Source organism: Chrysochloris asiatica, unplaced genomic scaffold (assembly GCF_000296735.1).
Source record: "Chrysochloris asiatica unplaced genomic scaffold, ChrAsi1.0 scaffold00544, whole genome shotgun sequence".
Lineage (NCBI taxonomy): Eukaryota > Metazoa > Chordata > Mammalia > Afrosoricida > Chrysochloridae > Chrysochloris > Chrysochloris asiatica.
The window spans coordinates 554,898-576,948 of NW_006409062.1; the positions used below are offsets into that span (position 1 = coordinate 554,898).

General features: G+C 39.5%; 1 pseudogene; it reads right to left on the reverse strand.

Annotated features, from left to right (window-relative positions):
- LOC102815954 overlaps nt 1-13,984 on the reverse strand; it is an 18,506-nt pseudogene extending 4,522 nt beyond the window's left edge.
- Between the last annotated feature and the right edge of the window lie 8,067 nt (nt 13,985-22,051).

The window sequence follows — 22,051 nt, forward strand, 5'->3', positions numbered from 1 at the left end:
GTTCCCTCTTGAAAGCTTGTAAGCCAGTCACTTCTTGCCTTTGTCCGCTGACCATGTTTTGACTGATGAAATTGAGATGGTCCATCATCTCTTCCCACAGGTGTAGTCAATTTGATCCCTGTTTAATTGCCTTTATGTATGTGGGTTGTTGTTTTTTTAAGTTTTTATTGTGAATTAAGTGATACTTTACATGGGAGACCGTTGGTTTTACACTCATCATTTCATTGTATTGATTACAGTCTCCTCCATGCATCATCATTCAACAGTATGTACTTCCATTCCCTCTGTTTTCTTTTTGGAATGTACACAAAAATGCTCAAGAATATATTAATCATTTAAAAACCATAGGGCACATTCTACAAGCCTGCCTCCTGGCCTCTAGCACACAGCCTTTCTCTTTCCATGAGTCTAGAGTCCTCAGCTGCTCTATCTCTCCATGTCATCTCTGCCTCCATCTCTGGTGTCGTTTTAAAAAGATATTTGCAATGAATAATTTGCTGGTCTTGAAAAATTTCTGTCATGCAGGCTCCAACATAATTTCTATCACCAAAGCCTTATTTTCCAAGTACTATCCTTCCTCTTTCTGTCCACCCATCCCATTCCAATCACCAGTGATTATCAGTGCATTTTGATTGCATGTTTGATCAATTTAAGACTGAAGAAGTTGGTAGAATTCTCTAACTTCATTATCACTGACTTTAGTGGTTGTTGCATAAATTCAAATAATAGTGGTATTAATTGGTCTTCCTTATAGGCATATGAATATTATCCTATCACAGGCAGCACTGTACTTCAAGATTCAATCTTGAAATATTCTTTTTGATGATGAATCCACCATTCCTCTTAAATTTGTAAATCATGGGTTTGTCAGATTCAAAATGGCCAATACTAGTCTATTTCAGCTCACTAATGCCTAAGATATTGATTTTTATGCATTCCATTTAATTTTTGGCAACTTATAATTTTCCTAGATTCATACTTTGTATATTCCATGTTCTAATTATTAATGAATGTTTGCAGCTGTTTCTTTTCATTTTGAGTTGTGTCCCATCAGCAAATGAAGGTCCTGAGAGCTTTACTCCTTTCAAGTCGTTTTGGTCATATCTACTCTGAGGAGGCAGCTCTTCACCAGTCGTATTTTGAATGCCTTCCAAGCTGAGGGGCTCATCTTTCAGCACTATGCTCTACTGTGATTCATAATGTCTACATCTTCTGGCACTATGTCTGACAATATTTTGTTACTATTCAGTGACTAAACATTCAGGAGTAGTCTGCCTCTCCTTCTTCCTAGTCTGTCTTATTCCGGAAGCTTTGCTAAAACCTATCCACCGTGGGTGATCCTGCTGGTATTTAAAATACCAGTGACATAGTTTCCAGAAGCATGGAAACACACAAGTCACCACAGTACAACAAATTGCTATTGTTGTTAAGTGCCGTCGAGTTGGTTCTGACTCATGGTGACCTTGTCTAGGACTGGTGGGTTTGAACTGCTGACCTTGCTAGTCTCTATTAAAAATATTCTGATCCAAATTTTACTTGGCTTTGGCAATGTGATGGAAAAGGCTTCTCCTCAACTTGGAACACTCAGAAGGAGCCACCCAGATTGAGCTTGACCACCTTTGGGCTGGGCCTCTGCATTTATTTACTCCAGGGTTGCTCAAGTTAGTCACAAACATGTAGTCAGATGAGTCATTTCTGACCCAGCTCTTCCTTGACTCTGAGGGCTTGTGGCTCCGCCCTTGGTGTCTTGTTATAGGAGACACAATTAACCTCTGAGGAAACGGCTTTCTCTTCCACCATGTGCCTTAAACCAGAATCTCCTCCTGGTCTTAAACTTGCATTTTCTAGTTTGTGGCTATCTCTCAGTCCAAAACAAAATAGAGCAAAACAAAATAAAACAAAAAGAAGTCCTAAGCACCTCTTAGGGACTTTATTAAAGGAACCCCTCAGAGAGTCCATTAGTTACTTCATGCCAAAGTCACTTGACATCTTCAAACTTTGGTCCCTCTTTTACAGAGTGAGGTCTCATGAGTGGCTTTGAAGCTTAAAGAAGAGTGTTGAATATATTCTTTTCCATTCTTATCATTGACTGAGAAGCCTATTTAGATTTCTTAAGGAAAGAAGATCCTAAAAGTGTGACTCATGCTACAACCCAAACCAAAGAAACCCATAATAATGCATATGCTTCTGATGTTGCTGGAAGCTGTTTGTGTGTGTGTGTGTGTGCAAGCATGCACATGCTCCAGACCACTATTAGTTGGGGTGATGGTAGTTGTAATGTGTTGTTTCCTGGTTGCACTGATAGGTCCAGACAGCCAAACCCCAAAACACCCATGTCTTTTCCATCACCTTGGGGCCTAGAGGTCCTCAGACCTGGTGTGGTACTGTAGGATAAGCACAGGACCACAAGTCAGCTTGAACCTTAAGGTTGGCAGCTCAAACTCACCAGCCACTGCTTGTAAACCCCATACAGGGTTGCTATGATTCAGAACCACTCGATGGCGCTTAACAACAACAAATATTACAGAATTAAGTGTATAAAATAAATATTTAAAAAGAAAACATCAGGGTTACATATATAATAGGCAATGATCTGTTTATTAGGACACTTTGCCTCATTAAATTCAGGTTACTTGAAAGGATTGTGAAAAACTTGATCAAGGTGAGTGGAAAAGAAGATAATGAAAGGGTTGGAAACTAAGAGTTAATAAGTGGCAAAGACAACTTAAGGAAAATACCATAGGCTGACCAAAATATTGAGTGGTCTGAAAAATGTACATATAGGTTCCTTCCACACTTCAGACTCAGTCCTCAGAATTTCATTATAAATTGTCTCACAGACTTCCCTAGAAATACAAACTCCCTTTCAGATGTCCGTACACAGAAGACTCTACTACTCATGCAAGCCCACACTCACCCACTTGTTAACACTAGTACTCTTCACACAGACACCCTTTCTTGCATTCCTTCAAAAGGGAAATCCAGACACTGGCCACCATGTGTGATATACACACACACATACCACATACCACACCCCAGCATTACAACTCTCACTCCCTGGCCCTCAGATTTACTGGCCTCTTCCAGCTTTCATCCAGATTATCCACATAAATTTCCTTCAGCAAATATTTATTGACTTGCCATAATGTGCCAGGAACTGTCGGACACTTAGGGAGAGCAGAACTCAATTAAGACATGGTCTCTACTCTCTTAAAACCCCTACGGAAGGGGGTTTGGAAGGGTGGATCACAAGTCCACTGTTGTACAGAATATTCTAACTCATAGCAAGTCTATAGGACTGAGTAGACATGCCCCATAGCTTCCCAAGGCTGTAGTCTGTACAGCCGCCAACTGCCACATCTTTCTCCCACAAAGCGACTGGTGAGTTTAAAGCACCAACGCTTTGGTTCGCAGCTGAGTGCTTTAGCCACTGTGTCACTAGATCTCCTGGAGATCAGATAATCATGGAAAAATCTGAGGTTGATTTTCTTTATTAATTGTAGCTATGCTCTAGAAAGTTGTTGCAAACATGAAATTATAGCTAAAACTGAAGGAAGAGGTCCAAGCTGCACTGAAGGCATTAGCAAAAATAAGGCACCAGGAATTGACAGAATACAAATTGAAATGTTTTGGTAAACTGATACAGCATTGGAGTCAGCTGAATGGGAATTCCAGAACACTTAACTGTGCTCATGAGGAATCTGTACCTAAACCAAGAGGAGTTGTTGGAACAGAACAAAGGGATACTGAATAGTTTAAAATCAGGACAATCCTTTACCCTAAGCAACTGAACTGTTGCTCTTAAGGGAAATCCAGGGTTAGGTACCCATAAGCCTCTGGTCACAACATTTTTGTTAAATAACTAATGCATATGCTTCTATATGATTCTGCTTAAAGAGACTTCCTTAATATGTTGAATCCCTGGGTGCTAAATGCAACTTTGGAAGTTTGAGTACACTCAGAGGTGTCTCAGAAGAAAAGGCTGGTGATTTACTGCTAGAAAAATTTGAAAACTCCTTGGAGCACAGTTCTACAATGATACTTTTTGGATTGCCATGAATTGGAATGGATGTGATGGCAGCTTTTTATTGATTGATTGATTGATTGATTGATTGATTGATTGATTGTAGTTATCTACAGATAGTTGTTGTTGTTAGGTGTAATCCAGTCAACTCTGACTCATAGCAACCTTATGCACTACAGAATGAAACACTGCCCGGTCGGTCCTCCACCATCCTCATAATCTATGTTAAATTTGAACCCATTGCTGCTGCCACTGTGCCAGTTCATCTCTTTGAAGAGTCTTCCTCTTCTTTCTTTGATTCTCCACTTTTTCCAACATGATGTCCTTTTCCAGGGACTGATCTCTCCTGGTAATATGTACAAAGTGTGAGAGACAAAAATCTCACCATCCTGGCCTCTAAGGAGCATTCTGGTTGTACTTCCTCCAACATAGATTTTTTTGTTCTTCTGGCAGTTCATGGTTCTTTTTATATTCTTCTCCAATACCATAACTAAAATGCATCAATTTTTCTATGGTCTTCTTTATTCACTGTCCAACTTTCACATGCATATGAGGTTATTGAAAATACCATGGCTTGGGTTAGGCGTACCTTATTCCTCAAATTGACATCTTTGCTCTTCAACACTTTAAAGAGGGCTTGTGCAGCAGATTTGCCTATGCAATGCATCATTTAGTTTCTTGACTGCTGCTTTCATGAGTGTTGATGGTTGATCAGAGCAAATTAAAATCTTTGACAATTTCAGTCTTTTCTCCATTTATTGTGATGTTGTTTATTGGTCCAATGGTGAGGATTTTTTGTTTTCTTTACATTGAGGTGCAACCCATACTGTGCAACCCGTCTTCATCAGTAAGTATTTTAAGTCCTCTTTGCTTTCAGCAAGCAAGGTTGTATCATCTGCATATCACAGATTGTTAATGAGACTTTCTCCAATCTGAATGCCATGTTTTTCTTCATATAATCCAGCATCTTGGATTAGTTACTCATCATACAGATTGAATAAGTATAGTGAAAGAATACACCCCTGGCACACACATTTCCTAATTTTGAACCATTCAATGTTCCCTTGTTCTGTTCTAACAATTGCCTCTTGGTCTATGTACAGGTTCCTTGTGAGTGCAATAAAGTGTTCTGGAATATTCATTCTCCACAATGTTGTCCATAGCTTGTCATGATACACACAATCGAAAGCCTTTATGTAGTCAATAAAGCACAGGTAAACATTTTTCTGGTATTCTCTGCTTTCCACCAGGATCCATTTGATGTCAGCAATGATATCCCTTTTTCCATGTCATCTTCTGAATCCAGCTTGAATCTCTGGAAGTTCTCTGCAAATGTATGGTTGCAGCCATTTTTAAATTACCTTTAGCAAAATTTTACTTGCATGCAATATTAATGACATTGTCCAACGACTTCTGCATTCCGTGGGGTCACCTCTCATATGGGCACAAATATGGATCTCTTCCAGTCATTTGGTCAGACAGTTGTCTTCCAAATCTCTTGGCATAGATAAGTGAGTGCCTACAGTGTTGGATTAGTTTGTTGAAACATTTCAAGTTGTATTCTATCAATTCCTGGAGCCTTGTTTTATGACAATGCCTTCAGTGCACCTTGGACTTCTTCTTTCAGTGTCATTGGCTCTTGATCACATTACTACTTGAGATGATTGAACACTGATCATTACTTTTTGGTCCAGTGACTCTGTATAGTCATTTCAACTTCTTTTGATGTTTTCTGCATTGTTCACTATTTTGCCCATAAAATCCTTCAATATTTTAAGTCAAGGCTTGAATTTTTTTTTTTTTCCAGTTCCCTCAGCTAGAGAAATGCTGAGCATGTTCTTCCCTTTTTGTTTTTCAACTCCAAGTCTTTGCACGTTTCCTTATAATATTGGACTTGTCTTCTCAAGCTGTCCTTTGAAATTTTCTTTTCTGCTGTTTTACCTCCTCATTCATCTGATTTGCTTTAGCATCTCTATGCTCAAGAGCAAGTTTCAGAGTCTTTCTGACATTCATTTTGGTCTTTTCCTTCTTTCTTGTCCTCTTAATGATCTTTTGCTTTCTTCCTGTATGATGTTCTTGATGTGGTTCCACAACTCTTTGGTCTTCAGTCTTTAGTGTCTAATGCATTAAATCTGTTCTTCAGATGCTCTCTAAATTCAAAGTGGACATGTTCAAGGTCACATTTTGGCTCTTGTGGACTTGTTTTAATTTTCTTCAGCTTCATCCAGAACTTCCATATGAACAATTGATGGTCTGTTCCACAGTCTGCCCCTGGCTTTGTTTTGGCTGATGATATGGAACTTTTCCACCATCTCTTTCCACAGATGTAGTCAATTTGATTTCTGTGTATTCCATCTGGTGAGATACATGTGTATAGTCTTCTTTTATGTTGTTTAAAAATGATATTTGCAATGAAGTCATTGGTCTTACAAAATTCTATCATGAGAGTTCCAGCATCATTTCTCTCACCATGGTCATATTTTCCTACTGATCCTTCCTCTTTGTTTTCAACTTTCACATTCCAATCACCATAATTACCAATGCATTTTGATGGCATGTTATATCAATTTCAGACTGAAAAAGTTGGCAGAAATCTTAAATTTCACCATCATTGGCTTTAGTTGTAGGTGTAAAAATTTGAATAATGGTAACATTAACTGGTCTTCTTTGTAGACATATGGATATTATCCTATTACAGATAGCATTGTACTTCAGGATAGATCTTGAAATGTTCTTTTGAATGAAAAATGCACCACCATTTCTCTTCAATCTGTCATTCCTGGCATAGTAAATCATATGTTTGTCAGATTCAAAATGGCCAATATTAGTCTATTTCAGCTCACTAATGACTAGGATAAAATCTTTATGCATTCCATTTCATTATTAACAATTTCCAATTTTCCTAGATTCATGCTTCGTACATTCCACGTTCTGATCATTAATTTTTCTTCTCATTTTGAGTTGTGCCCTATCCACAAATGAAGGTACTGAAAGCTTTGCTCCTTTCAAATTATTAAGGTCCACTCTACTTTGCAAAGGCGGCTCTTCCCCAGTCATATTTTGAGTGCCTCCTAACGCTAGGAGCTCATGTTTCAGCACTATATCAGACAATGTTCCACTACAATTTGTAGGGTTTTCACTGGCTAACCACCTTGCCTTCTTAAGACTCTAGAAGCTCTGCTGAAACCTGTCTATCATGGATGATCTTGCTGGTATTTAAAATAGCAGCTTAGCTGCCAGCATCACTGCAGCACTCGAGCCACTCCAGTATGGAAACTGACAGAGGAGTGGTGGTCATAGTACCATAAAGAGGTGCAAATAGATGAATGGAACAGAAGAATCCTATCATTATATTTTTGGTTCAGGCATCAAAGTCATCCAATGGATAAAAAAAGAACAAAACAAATTTTGATAAAGGAAATGAGAGTAAATTGCTACAATTTGATGAACTTGACCTATACTCATGGAGGTAATAACTCTGAATACCAACAGAGAGGGAAGGAGTCACATTAAGTATCAATGCTATCCCTGCTGTACAAAGGGTAGAAAGGAACGGGCAATGTAGACATTGGCTACCTGAAATGAGGGGGTAATAAAGGCGTGAAGTGACTGGCTTAAAGGTTTTAAGGGTGAGTTTAGTTTAATAGTGTATGGGGAAAGAAAGAGTCCTCACTGAATAGTTTTCATCTTGTCTAGATGGGTCTGGTTAAAAGAGATGGGGATAAGATTCTTATGATCCAATAATGAGCAATCGTTATCATGATTAATTGCAACTCTCACAATTGTAAAGGTTGAAGTTTTGTAACAAAAACAGGAGAGGGGTTAATCTTAGAGTCCAGAAACAAAGAACCCTAGCATCATCAAGGGAGAAGAGCACAAGCAGAATGTGGAACCTTATCCAGAGAAGCAGTGATGCCAGAGATGGAGGCAGAGTTAGGGACATGGAGAGAGGAAGTGGCTGAGGATCTAGATTCATGGGAAGTGAGGGACTGAGAGCTGGTGGCCAGGAGCCAGACTTGCAGAATGTGCCCTTTGGTGGTGTAAACTATAATATATGCCTTTAAAGAAAAGAAATATAATATATGTCTTTAAAGAAAAGAAAAGAAAAAAAGAGCTAAAGTGAATAGAGATAAACACCGGTAACATGGAGGGGATTATAATCATTGTAATGATACAAGGTGTATGATTTGTTGAATGTAAAACTGATGATCTGCCCCATAAACTTTCACTCAATCCACAATAAAAACCTTAAAAAAAAAAAAAAAAAAAGTCATCCAACAACTGTTTTTACTTGATACAGTATTAATGTTTGAGGTCAAACCTTAATTAAAAGAAGGAGGACTGAAACATGTAAAGACTTATTATACTCACAGTCCCTGGGATTCACAGCACTCCACAACACAGAGCCATTCAGGAGTTTATAGCTGGGGATAGGTGTAGGATAGGGCTTATGCATGACAAGGAGTGTGGGGTTAACTGGGCTTTGAGGACTTCCTGAGAGTTGGGTGTTTTGAATGCATCTGTGGGCTCAGAGGGTACAGGAACTGTCTGTAGTTATTGGCCAGTTGTTGGGTACCTGGCCTGGGTAATGATGAACCAGTAGTGTGAGTCTGATAAGAGGATTGGTTGGATAGTGAACTCAATCAACTGTTAAAATAAGGGAACTGACCTACCTCTTGCCAGAGCCTCAAAACTGGGTCAAGATAGCATTTATGAAATATTATACTACATGGAGAGAAAAGCTTTCATCAGTGGTGCTGGAACAAGTGGATGTCTCCAAAATTAATTTTGGCCCCTATCTCATATCATAAGGAAGAATCAACTCAAGATGGATCATTGATCCAAACATGAAACTTCTAAAAGAAAACAGAGAAGGTCTTTGCAAACATGGAGTAGGCCTTGAGTTCTTAGGACATAAAAGGCACATACCATAAAAAAGACAAAACACTAGTCATGCGTTATTAAAATTAAGAATTGCTGTCCATCAAAAGATGCAGGCAATGACTAGACAAGTCACAAATCTAGAGAAAATAGTTCAAATTCCTACTGCAAAAATAGTTCAAATTCCACGTTGTATTGAGAATATGTAAAATATGTAATAAAAAGATAAAGCAATAAAAATGTGCAAAAGTCTTACAGAGAAATTTTACAAAGGCATTTGTACAAGTGAGCAACAAGAACACGTACAAGTGCTCAATATCATTAGTCGTTAGGGAACTGGAAAACAAAACCACATGATATACCAAGAACCTCCATCCTTGCTCAGTTAAAATAACTAACATCAGATGTTGCCAAAGATGTGGAGCAACTGGAATGCTCATAGATTGCTGGTTCCTCATACTCTAGCATTTGAGTCATAAAGGTATTTTAACCTTCACCTTCCATTGTTTTATTCCTTCCTTTGTCCAGAACCCCAGGAGAAGAAGAGAGAACAATTCTCTCATCTCTGAAATGATTATAATCCTCACATAAGATTACATTGAGAATCAAATGTGGTGATTTGGGTCCTGGAATTCCAACCTCCCCACCCCTTTCATGCCACAGACCAGCCAATCTCTGCTGCTCTTAAGCTCCAGCTATTCCCAGATGTACCAGACCTGTAAGATAGGTGTCATTCCTGCCTATTCTGACAAGGGCTGCCTCTCTGCCATGCCCATCACTTACCACCTTTCCACTAATTAATGAGGCCAAAATGTGCAAGTGGCAGAATTTCAGGGGCTTAACCAAAAAAAAAAATTTTTTTAATTATGATAATTTCATCAGAATTGACAACACTTGCTGTCGAGATACTGCAAGAGCATGGAATAGTCACTTCCTTGTGTTTTCGGTGAAAATAAAACAAACGAATCAAAGCAAAGCAGGAGTCATACTCCTAAAATACTTTAGGCATTGTCCAGCAACAAAGAGCCTAGCCCAGCAGCCTGTCCTGGCCACAGAGGCCGTACCACTTGCTCCGAGTCCTACAAAGATTGTCAGGAGAATTGGTGAGGTGAAGTACCGTGTTTCTGCAACGAGGTGCCAAGGGTTTTTGTTTTTAGGACAGATTTTTTGTGTACTTAATTAAGACTTTGGTTATCTGCAAATGGAGAATGAGGTTTTTGAGCTTCTGTGCCCTAAATTGGCTTGTTTTTCAAAATGGTGCTGGTCAGATTCTAACTCGGTCATAGGACAAGAAAGAATTTTCTCTGAAATTCCCTGTGCTCAGAACAGATAACCTTCATTTCAGAATCTTTCCAATTTGACTCAAAGTCTGACACCGGAGGAAGATATCTTCCTTTTTTTTTTTTCATATATGCTGGTTGAATTGTGTGTGTGTGTGAGTGAGCTTTGTCGTAAAATAAGATCTGAGTTTTACCTCAATTAAAAATCAAAACAACAAGATAAAGCCAATATCCCCAGTGCATCCTCCCTCTGCAAGCATCGTGTGTTCATCCTTCAGAAATTGAGTTTGTCTTTCCACCGGAATGTTCTTGGTACCTTTCCTGCTTGTACTGGCTTCTCTCTTCCTTAAACAGTTCTTTGTTTGTACCACTGATTTTGGTACTCACAGAATATTTTGCTGTTGTTAAGTTCCATTGAATTGGTTCTGACTCACAGCAACCCTGTATAGGGTTCCCCAGGTTTTACATACTCACTGAAACAGAAAGCTTCTTCTTTCTCCCAGAGAGCAGCTGGTAGGCTCAAACCTGAGACTTTGCGGTTCACAATAATGCTTATATGGAGCCACTGTGCTCCTTCATGCATGTATTACATTGTTATTCTAAAGAAACCAAACTGTTCCCAATGAGTATCATCTCCTCAACTGAACTATAAACTATTTGAGGGCCTGGAACCCAATTATTTAGTACTTATTAAATTATCCTTTTTCTTGAAAATTAAAATAAGTTCCTGATAAATAGAACTGTTAAAGTTTATTGTAAAATGACTAATTCAGATCTTTCCAAAGAGGTCATAGGATGGTAATTGGTGCCCCATGAATAAAGATGGTAGACCAATTCAATTTGAAAAATGCTAAATACAATTCAATAGATTTTCTAATGGAAGGATTTGTCAGAGCTTTACTGCGTTAATGTGCATTGTGACTCTGGGAGACTGGAAATAGCATCTGTGATATTTCCTATATTTACGTGACCATGAAGCCCTGGAGCCTCTTATAATATTGCTGTTGCGTGCCATCGAGTCGGTTCTGACTCATAGCAACTCTGTATAGGGTTTCTAAGACTGTAAATCACTATGGGAGCAGAAAGCCTCATCTTTGTTCCATGAAGTGGCTGCTGGATTTGAACTGTTGACCTTGAGGTTAGCAACCCAATGTGTTACCCACTACTCTACCAGAGCCCTTTTCTTATAGTATAGTGTCTCCAAACTCTGGGAAGGCTACATTGTAAAACATTCCCCATTTCTGGGAGGCATATATGGAATCAGCTAGATAACCCTCATCCCAGTAACAGGTATTTTGGCATTTAGTGGAAGGGAGGTGGCAGGGGTCATACTACCATTTTCCAGTTCCTTTGGTTACCCGTGCTTGTGTAGCAGCTAGCCTAGCAGAGACTCTCCACAAAGCCTGCCTTCAGAACCATCCCACAAGGATGACAAGACTGGGGCCTGTGTGCGCTTTATCCTTTGGCAGAGTACAGCCTCTGCTCTGGCTTCCTGAGGTGGAGGTGAGTCAGTTCCTCTCCTACCTGGACCAGCCTAAACCATACCTAGACACGGCCCTGGCCAGCTTTGAATGAGGTGCCCAGTGCAGTGGGGAATTCAGAATACAATCCATACATTCACCCGATTCCTGGACAGCCAGGGACCCCAGCCAGCTCGCCACACTTATCCACAGAACTCATTTATATACTCTTCCATCAGCCTTGCCAATATGTTTTTCCTTTCCACTCCCTTAGACAGTGCATCCTGAAACCCGAAGGGAGCTCTCTGTGTTTCATCCCAGAGGAAACCTTTGTTCAGGGAAATGGCTAACTCTCCAGTTGTCAGCTCAGACCCAGATTATCAATAATACAAGGGGGCTTCAAAAAGTTCAGAGAAAAGTTTCATTGTCTTTTAATTCCATTTTCCATATAAATTTTTGGAGCCCTCTCATACATCCGTACCTGTCCCTCCTAACAACAGATATGTGTCAGACCCTGTTCTCAGGACTCGCTGGCTACTGGGGGTCATGCCATACCCCATGTAAAGAGAGCAAGTACTTGATACCAGATTATGGTTAGTTATGCTGTGAGGATCACACACACACACAGAACAAAACAGTATTAGTTACCTTCCAGTTGATTTATGGAGATCCTATTTGTGTCAGAATAGAATTGTGCTCCATAGGGTTTTTATGGATATGATATTTCAGATTCTTCCAGGTGTATCTGGGTAGTTTCCAATCCTACCTTTTTGTTAATTGGCATGTGCTTAATCATTTGACCACCTTGGGACCTATGGTTTAATGATCCCAAGGCTGGAAGTTTTCAGAGGATGGACAGGGGATGTTGGGATAGCTGTGCACTTCCTCAGAGAGAGGTGGAGTTTTAGCCGGATCTACAAGGACTAGTAAAATTGTTCTTCTTTTTCTTACTTTTTTTTAAAGTAACACCTTTGGCTTATCCACCATGATTAAAAAAAAATTCATTACATGATCACTGTATAAAATTTGAAAAAAAAATACAACTAAAAGAAGAAAATAAAACTCCTCTACTACACGCTTTTTTTTTTTTTTTTTTAACTTTTTATTGTGATTGAGTCCTGGTGTGGCACTGCAGGATAATATGCTGGACCACAGAAATCAATTTGAACTGCAAGGTTGGCAGTTCAAACCCACCAGTTGCTCTTGGAAACCCTATACAGAGTCACTATGAGTCAGAATTGACTCGATGGCACTAAACAACAACAACAATGGCTAATGATCATGAGTCTTTCTTCATATGTTTGTTGGCCACCTTTGGCAAACTGTTCGTGTCCTTTTTCCACTTATTAATTGGGTTATTTGCCTTCCTGTTGAGGTGTTGTAGCATTCTATACATTTTAGAGACTAGAGCCTTGTGTGATATGTCATTGCAAAACATTTTTTCCCAGTCTGTGGGGTCTCACCTTTTGATTCACATAAGATTCACGTATCTGATTTTTAGGAGGTCCCAGTCATCTATTTTGTCTTCTGTGTGTTTTCAGTTATGTTTAATAGTGTATTTATGCCATGTATCAGAGTCTAAGTTTGTTTCTATTTTTTCACTGATGATCTTTATAGTTCTAGGCTTTACATTTAGATCTTTAATCTACGTTGAGTTTGTTTTTTATGTGGTGTGAGATATGGGTCTTGTTTCATTGTTCTCCAAATGGATTTTCAGTTTTGCCAGTATCATTTGTTGAAGAGATGTTGTTTTCCTGATTTCCTTTTCAGAGCTCTCTTTATTAATGTAAAGGAATCCAACTGATTTTTGTATGTTCATCTTGTACCCTGCCACTTTGCTAAATCTTTTAATAAGTTCCAATGACTTCTTTGCTGAGTGTTTGGAATTTTCTGTGTATAGGATCATATCATCTGCAAGCAGTTTTACTTCTTTTTTGCCATTTTGGATGCCTTTAATTTCTCTTTCTTATCTTATAACTTGAAGACTTCCAGCACAATATTGAGTAGGAGTGGTAATAAAGGGCATTCTTATTCGCAAGGCAAATGCTTTCTTTCAGTTTCTCTCCAATGAGAGTGATGTTGACTTTGGTTTTATATATATGACCTTAATTATGTTGAGGAATTTACCTTCTATTCCTATTTTGTTGAGTGTTTTTTTTGTTTGTTTGTTTTAAATCGGGAATGGGTGATGTATTTTATCAAATGTTTTTTCTGCATTAGTTGACATGATAACGTGTTTTCTTTCCCTGTATTTTATTTGTGTGGTGGATTATGTTGACCATTTTTCTAATATTGAGCCATTCCTGTATACCTGGCATACAAAAATCCCACTTGGTCATGATGTATTATTTTTTTGGATTCTATTGGCTAGGATTTTGTTGAGAATTTTTGCATATATGTTCATGGGGGATGTTGTTATCTAAAGTGCCATTGAGTCTGTTCTGACTCATAATGACCCTGTATAGGGTTTCCAAGGAGTGGCTCATGGGTTTGAACTACCAGCCTTGTAGTTAGCATTCTAGTGCTTGCCCTACAGTGCCACACTTTTTATTGATGTGTTTTCCTTTTTGGATATCAGGGCTATGCTTGCTTCATAAAATGAATTTGTTAGTTTTCTATTGCAAGTTCTTTGTAAATACACACATACACACGTATATATATATATAGTCCTGGTATACTGCTGCAAGGTAATGCACTGGACTACAAGGTCAGTTTGAACGGCAAGGTTGGTGATTCAAACTTACCAGCTACTCCTTGGAAACCCTATACAGGGTCACTATGAGTTGGAACCGACTCGACAGCACTTGATAACAACATTATACCTTATATAAAAATAGATAAGCCATTGATTATATATGTATATTTTTGAATGGACACATGCATATATAAATATGTATGATCTGTCTATATGCTCATACCAGTGATTCTCAACCTTAGATGTTCATTACAGTTTCCTCAAATGTTTGTAGAAAACAAAACAAAACTGATGCCCAGGCTCCAGACAAATTGAATAAGAATTTCAGGGCCTGGGACCCAGGCATTGATGTTTTTAAACACCAGGGAGATTCTAATGTGCAGTTAAGTATGAGAAGCACATCTCTTTACACTGGAGTAAAAATAATGCATCTTCATTTATCGTTGGAGTGGAAACATTTGGGTGCCCATCTGATGGTAATAGATAATAATCCAGAAGTTCAGTAAATTCAGTTTATCTCCTGTTATCTGTGGTATCTTAAAGGCAGAATACCATCTGACTTGGTTCAATCTTGGTAGACTGATCTTGGGAGTATGGCATGGTAGTTTTGGGGTTTACACTGGCGAGATGTATTCAAATCCACAAGCTGAATCATGTCTTCAGTTCCTAAAGTGGTTACAGTTGTTAAGGTGTTGTTATCTTTTAGAGTAGCAAGTCCTTCAGGGTGGGCTTCTCACTCTCAAGCATCATCTTCTGGAAACAGGCTCCTGACCACCCTGTCCAGGGTACTGTTTAGAGCCTTGATAGGCCACCTTCTAAACAGTAGAGATAAAGTTGTGTTGGATCAATAGTTGTGGCCACTCACAGGGCCTGAGGAAGCTCAGGAAATTGGCACGAGGTCAGTATCTTTGGTTCTAAAACAAGAGGCTGCTAAGGAAATTGTCTCAGTCAGAATACTCAGGCTAGAGGAGATGAGGCTCAGGTTGCCATGTTGGAGATTAGGCAGTGGAGGCTGAGTCCTCTGCTCTATTTCCTGGGGACAAAGACTTTTGGCATGATTTCTTAAAGGAGAGATGAGCCCTAGGTGACTCTCAGTCCAGGATCATAAGCCCAAAGTACACATATTACAACTTTCAGCAATCTTAATGCTTAGCTCTTCCAGCTCACTGACCCAAGCCATCCACCCAACCCCTCCTTTTTCATACACTCTTGCTCCCACAAAGGGTGAGGCTAATATTTGTCACTCAAAGCACCCAAGAAATTTTTACACCCTTTCCTCAAGACCTGCTCCTCTACACTTACACAAAGAAGGCCATTAAAATGATTCTTTTGCAGAACAATGAAGATTTAGCCATTTAAGGTTATCTTCTTCCTAAAAAGCGTGGCCACTTTATCCTTCCCTTGTGTAACTAGCTTATTCTATTCTAAGATGATTCTTCAAAAAACCAGGATAACTTGCTGTCGTGTAACACTCCTGTCCACCAGAATGGTCTGTTACATACTGTATTGTACCTTATTCTATTTGACAACTATTATAATATTATCATGTTCTCATGTCTTTGGAGAACATATTTGAATATTTGCAGTGCAGCCAGAGTGCTCCTTGGAGGCCAGGATGGCCAAGCTTCGTCTCTCATACTTTGGACATATTGTCAGGAGGGAGCAGTCGCTGGAGAAGAATATCATGTTTGGGAGGGTGGAGAGTCAGAGAAAAAGACAAAGACCCCCAGAGAGATGGATTGGCCAAGTGGCAGCATCGATGGGCTCAAGCATGGCAACAATTGTGAGGTTGGTCCAGGATCGGGCAGTGTTTCATTCAATGGCACCTAACAACAACAACAATCTTGTATATTTCTAAACAAAATTTGTTTTATATATCCTTGTATATGAATTTTGGTAATAGGTATAGGAATTTCATGCGGTTGGTGATAGTATCTTGATATGAAAAACAACAGGAGAGAAGAGTTGGAAAAATAAAGCAAATTCAGGTATCCAGTGAGTAACAAGAAACCCCTGAATTGAAAGTGTTATAAAAATATTTATCAAGTAGCACAGGACAGACACTGACCAATCAAAATCCAAGCCAGCTATTGGAAAGGAGTAAGGCTCTGGAGGCTCCAACTGGGCCAAGCATCATCCCTTTGCTTTTGTTGTTGTTGTTGTTAGTTAGTTAATGTTGAATGGGCTTTGACATGTGGCACCCTCATGTAGAAGAGGAAAAATATTGTCTGGTCCTATCCCATTTTTATGACCATTGGTAATCTTGAGTCCATTGTTACTGCTTTTGTGTATTTTGAGTGCCTTCCATTCTAGGGGGCTCATCTTCCAGCCCTGTATTGGACAGTATTCTGTGGTGATTTGGAGAGTTTTCATTGGCTGACTCTCGGAAGGAGATCACCAGGCTTTTCTTCATTTATATACAGTGGTTTGGTCTGGAAGCTTTTCTGACACCTGATCAACATGGGTGGCCCTCATGGTATTTCAAAGGCTAGTGGGATAGTTTCCAGCACCACAGCAACATACAAACCACTGCAGAATGACAAACTGATAAACAAATGGACAGATCACCCTTTTAGGTAATGGTTTATGGGGAGATGGGGATCCTGGGAGAAAGCCTGAGACACTGGGATAGTAGAGGGCCCTTGGGATGAAGCTCAGGAAAGTGACTATTTACCAAGTGAGAAAGAAATATTTTAATATTTCAATGATTTGTATCACCATAGTAATGTTTACCTGCTGTATATATGGTTGGTCTTAGGGCAGTGGTTCATGAAAACCGTAGGCCATTCCACATGTTTTCCAAAATATTTCCCAGGGAACACATGGAACACCCTAGTGTATAGTAGAGGACAAATGTTCCTTGGCTTTTTTTAAAATATGGAAAATGGGGAAAACAAGAAGCAGAAAAAGGTTCATAACTTTCTCCATAGACCTAAGGAAGTCATTGGTCAACTGGGAATAGAGCACCAGACTAGTGATGTGGATTCACTCTGAATAGAGACTTAGTATTTGCCAAGTGAACATCTGTCAGACCTCATTTCATGGGGAAACTTCTAGACACCATTTTCATAGGGAGTGATAATATTTCTGGAGCATGTGAGGAAAACTGTTAAAAAGATGCTCCATGACCCTCTGCTAGGAGATTAGAGAATGAATGTCTTTCATTGGAAAACAAGAAACCAGAAGAGTTTTAGAAATGTACTGACTCAAGAAGCTCTCATTTTCCACACCCACCTGTGTAAACATGGCCCTCTCCAGAGGGACTTCAAATGAGTTATAGTTTTGTTTCTTGCCAACTGTCATTCTCTTGCCCAACAAACTTTCACATTCACATCTGAGGTGTTACCTTTGCTTTGTTCTTGAGACAGGAGGAGGAGGGTAGGAGGAAATGTGTTCGTTCACCTGTATGTTCTGTGAGGGATCCAAGGAGACTGAGTTCTGGGGAGTTCCTAGTTCCAAGGCTGAGGCCTTCATGGCACACAACACTTAATTCGCTTCTACCAAATAAGAAAGAGAGGTCTCTGGAACATAATTAGTTCATTGAAAATGAAGTGAAATGAATGACCATAGTCTTAATATTAGGTATGGGAAATAAATATATTTAAACTTGGGTTTTATATGTTTATTTCAGAATACCATGGTTAAGCCATGGCATGTAGGGACCTCATTTGTATGGACACACTACCCTTAAGGGTCATTGTCACTTAAATGAACTAGGCCTCTAGTCCTTGATGGGTCAGGTTGTGGGTTGAGTCAAAGCCTTCTAAGATAGTCCTTCATAAATGCTTCAGAAATCCCCAGTGGGATTTCTGTATGTATCCAGTGGTTTCAGAAGTATCCAAACCCACTGATACATAAATTTGGAAATTTCAGTTCCCTGTTTGGATTCCTTCTTATGAATAGCCCACTGAAATGAGTCCATAGCTTTTTCTTTCTTTCTTTCGAATGTCCTCATCCAACAGTATTTCACTGATGAATTCAGCAAACATTATGAAACATGTAGTTGGTGCAAGGCCCTGTATTAGGTGTGAGTAAGGTTGAAACTTCCCCTCAAAGATCTGTTCTGAAGGGAATAGATGTGTAAATGAACTTTAAAAATATAATGTGAGAATTTCTCAAAAAGTTAAGCATGGCATTATGTCATAACCAGCAGTTCCACCATATAACCATAGGTATATGCCAGAGAAATGAAAACAAATGTCCCCACAAAAAAGTGTGTATATAAATGCTCATATCAATATTATTTAGAATAGTCCCAAAGTAGAAATAACTCAAACGTCCATCAAATGATAAATAGATAAATAAAATTCTATTGGATGGTGATGAACATGTTCAAAAGTGATTTTAACAATGGTTTGTAAAAATACAACTTTGTAAATATAGTGAAAACCATTGAATTGTACACTTTAAATGGGTGAATTGTAAAGTATGTGAATTATATCTCAATCATAACTGTTACATACATATATACATATGTTATTGTTGTCAAGTGCCTCAAGTCAGTTCCAACTCATAGCAACCCTGTATAGGGTTTCCGAGGAGTGGCTGGTGAGTTTGAACCACCATTTTGCAGTTCAAACTGACCTTGCAGTTTTGTGCTTATCCTATGGCATCGCACGAGGCCTCCATAGATTCCAACTTTAAGCAATTCATTTATAGGGGCCAGAAAAGAGGGCAGGATGGCCTAAAAGACTCCAAAGGTGATGGCTGAGATGTGTCTTGAAGGACAAGATTTCTCAACCCCCACTAAAATGGAAGGCTTTGGCAACAGACTCAGAAGAGTGAGGCCTTTAATTTTTGTTGTTGTCATTTCCTTTTTTTATTGTGGTAAGAATATGCACAATAGACTATATACCAATTAAACAAAGGCGCTCTGGTAGCATAGTGGTTACGATACAGGCTGCTAACCTCAAGGTTGGCAGTTCGAAACTACCAGCCATTCCATGGGAGAAAGATGAGACTTTCTGCTCCCCTAAAGGTTTACAGCCTCGGAAACCCTGTGCAGGGTCATTATGAGTCGGAACCAACTCCACGGCACATAACAACAACAATTCAGTGGCATTGGTTACCTTATTTAAGTTGTACAACCATTCTCATTATATTTTTCCAAATCACTCTTCAACCTTTAACATAAACTCACTGTCCCTGAGCCAAAATCCCTTTCCTCCTATTCACTAATCAGCTTTGATTTCTATATATTTGCTTATTTCATATGTGAGACGATACAGTATTTTTTCTTTTGTAACAGACTTACTTTATACAGCATGATATTTTCAAGGTTCATCTATGTTGTGGTATACACCAGGACTACAGCTTTCTTTAGGACTGAGAAATAGGTTAGTGTAGAAATAAACCATATTGGCTCATCCATTCATCTGTTGATGGATGTTCAGATTGTTTTCTATCTTTTGGCTATTGTCAATAGTACTGAAATAATCACTTATGTGCTTGCGTTCTAGTGGTATCACTGCTTTCAATCTCCTGCATATGCACCTAAGAGTGGAGTAACTGCATCACATGATCGTACTGTGTTCAAGACTGAGGCCTCTTTGAGGAGCTTCAGGGCATTAAGTAATCCAGAGCCTAGGAGAGCACTTAGAAGGACTAGACATAGGCAGGGCTTAAGCCATGGGAAGGAGTATGACCTTTATCTTTTAAAGGCACAGACCATGGGGCCAGATTGCCCAAGTTCATCTCTGGACTTGTTGGACAAGTCATTTTACCTCATAGCATCCTAATTTCCTTCTTTGTTACATAGATTGATAAACGATTAATGTGTCTAAAGTCCTTAGAATGGTACCTGGTATGCAGTGAGTGCTGTGTTAAGTGTTTGCTGTCATGAAAAAAGAGTGAGCAACTGAATGATTTTAAGCAGGGCAGCAAAACCCCCACCTCAGGAAGACAATCTTTAAATGTTGGGAGGGGTGGACAGGATTAGACTAAAGCAGAGAGACTTAGAGAAATCTGCTGCCATACATGTCTGAACAGGTGGGTAAAGCACGAATGAGGGGATGAAGAGCATTGAAAAGGACTTAAGAAGTAGAATCAATAGGACTTAACAATATACCATTAGATAAGGGGAAGGCAGGGGTTGGGAGGCATGCATCTTGGATAACTCCCAAGGTTCTAGTTTGGGTAACTGGGTAGATGATTGGGGAGACCATTCACTGAGGAGGAGAAACAGAAAGAAGAAGATGTTTGAAGGATATGTTGGAGAAATCAAGTTTGTGGTACTCGTGGGATTCAAACCTCATCCTTTGACATCAAATCTAGTACTCTTTCCATGTACCCACAGCCACTAGACTTGTGCCTGGGCCTTGATATGGTGTGGCTTGTTATACTGTGGGGTATAATGTTACAGGAGTCCTGGTGTGGTGCTGTGAGTTAATGTGCTAGACTGCAAGGTCGGTTTGAACTGTAAAGTCAGCTGGTTCAAGTTCCCCAGTTGCTTCTCAGAAACCCTATATAGGGTCTCTATGAGTCGGGATAGACTCAACAGCACTTTACAACAACAACATAATGTTACAAGGAGGCCACTTCAGCAGCACAACCAGCCATGGTGAGCAGCCCTAAGAGAAGGAAGTGCTGAAGGTGTAAAGGTGTGGAAAGTGTGGAAGTCAATGGATTTAGGAAAGAAAATTCTGAAAGGACTGAGAGATCATACTTGGAATTTAACTACAGTCAGATCAGTTCCTTGAAACAGATCCATGTAGCAGATAGTCATATCAGAATACCATTTATTAAGTATAGAATAAATGTAAGTTAATTTTTTTAGCTCTAAGCCTAATTTCCATGTCAAGCCTTCTTTCCTGCCTCCATTCAGTGAATTCTGGATCTACTGTCATTTTCTCCAGGCCTTTCTGCATGGAATATAGGGTACAGATTTTGGTAGAAGTACTTTGGAAAAGATGGACAGCTTTATCTAGCGTAGGTACCTGACTTAGAGTAGGTGTTCAATAAATATTTGTTGTTACGCCAAACTCAATTTAAAAGGCAGCAGACGGAAGTAGGGTTTCAAGGATATCACAGGTGCATCAATCCATCAGAATCACTCCGTTCCTTGTTCTTTCCTCATTCAGGTGACAGCTAGTCAGTCTGGTAGATCCTCCTTGCTGATGTGTCCTTATGCAAAGAGGCTAACTTGGGTCAGTAACACTGTGGCCTCACCTGTCAAATGCTCAGGTTGGCTGATGCTCACGGGGGAGCCCTACATGGCTCCCCACCAGTAAGAACAAGCACAGATGCTGGTGGCACGTTCTTAAACTGGAAACCAGAGTGTTTCTTTTGTTTGCTTTTGTTACTTTTCTGCCATGACCATCCTTTTCCTGGCCAGTGGCCCAAATACATGTAGGTTGTTAAAATGCCAGACTTGGAGGGACTTATTTCCACCAAAAGCCAGGAATGGAGTGTGTCTTTTGGACCTGGAATCCCTGGACTGTGAAGCAACTAGATCCAGGGAAAACTGATGCCAATATGCATAGAGATCTTAGTGGAATGCTGGGTCTCCAGATGCTGAAAGGAGACAAGAACTTTTCTCCAGAGCCTACAAAGAGAGAAAGTCTCCCCTTAGAGCCAGCACTCTGAATGTAGACTTCTAGCTTCTTGAACTGTGAGAGAATACATTTCTTTGTTAAAGGCATAATAATAATAATAATAATAAAACACCAGACTTATGAAAGGTGAAGTTCAGATGAATGTGGGCTGCGTTCTA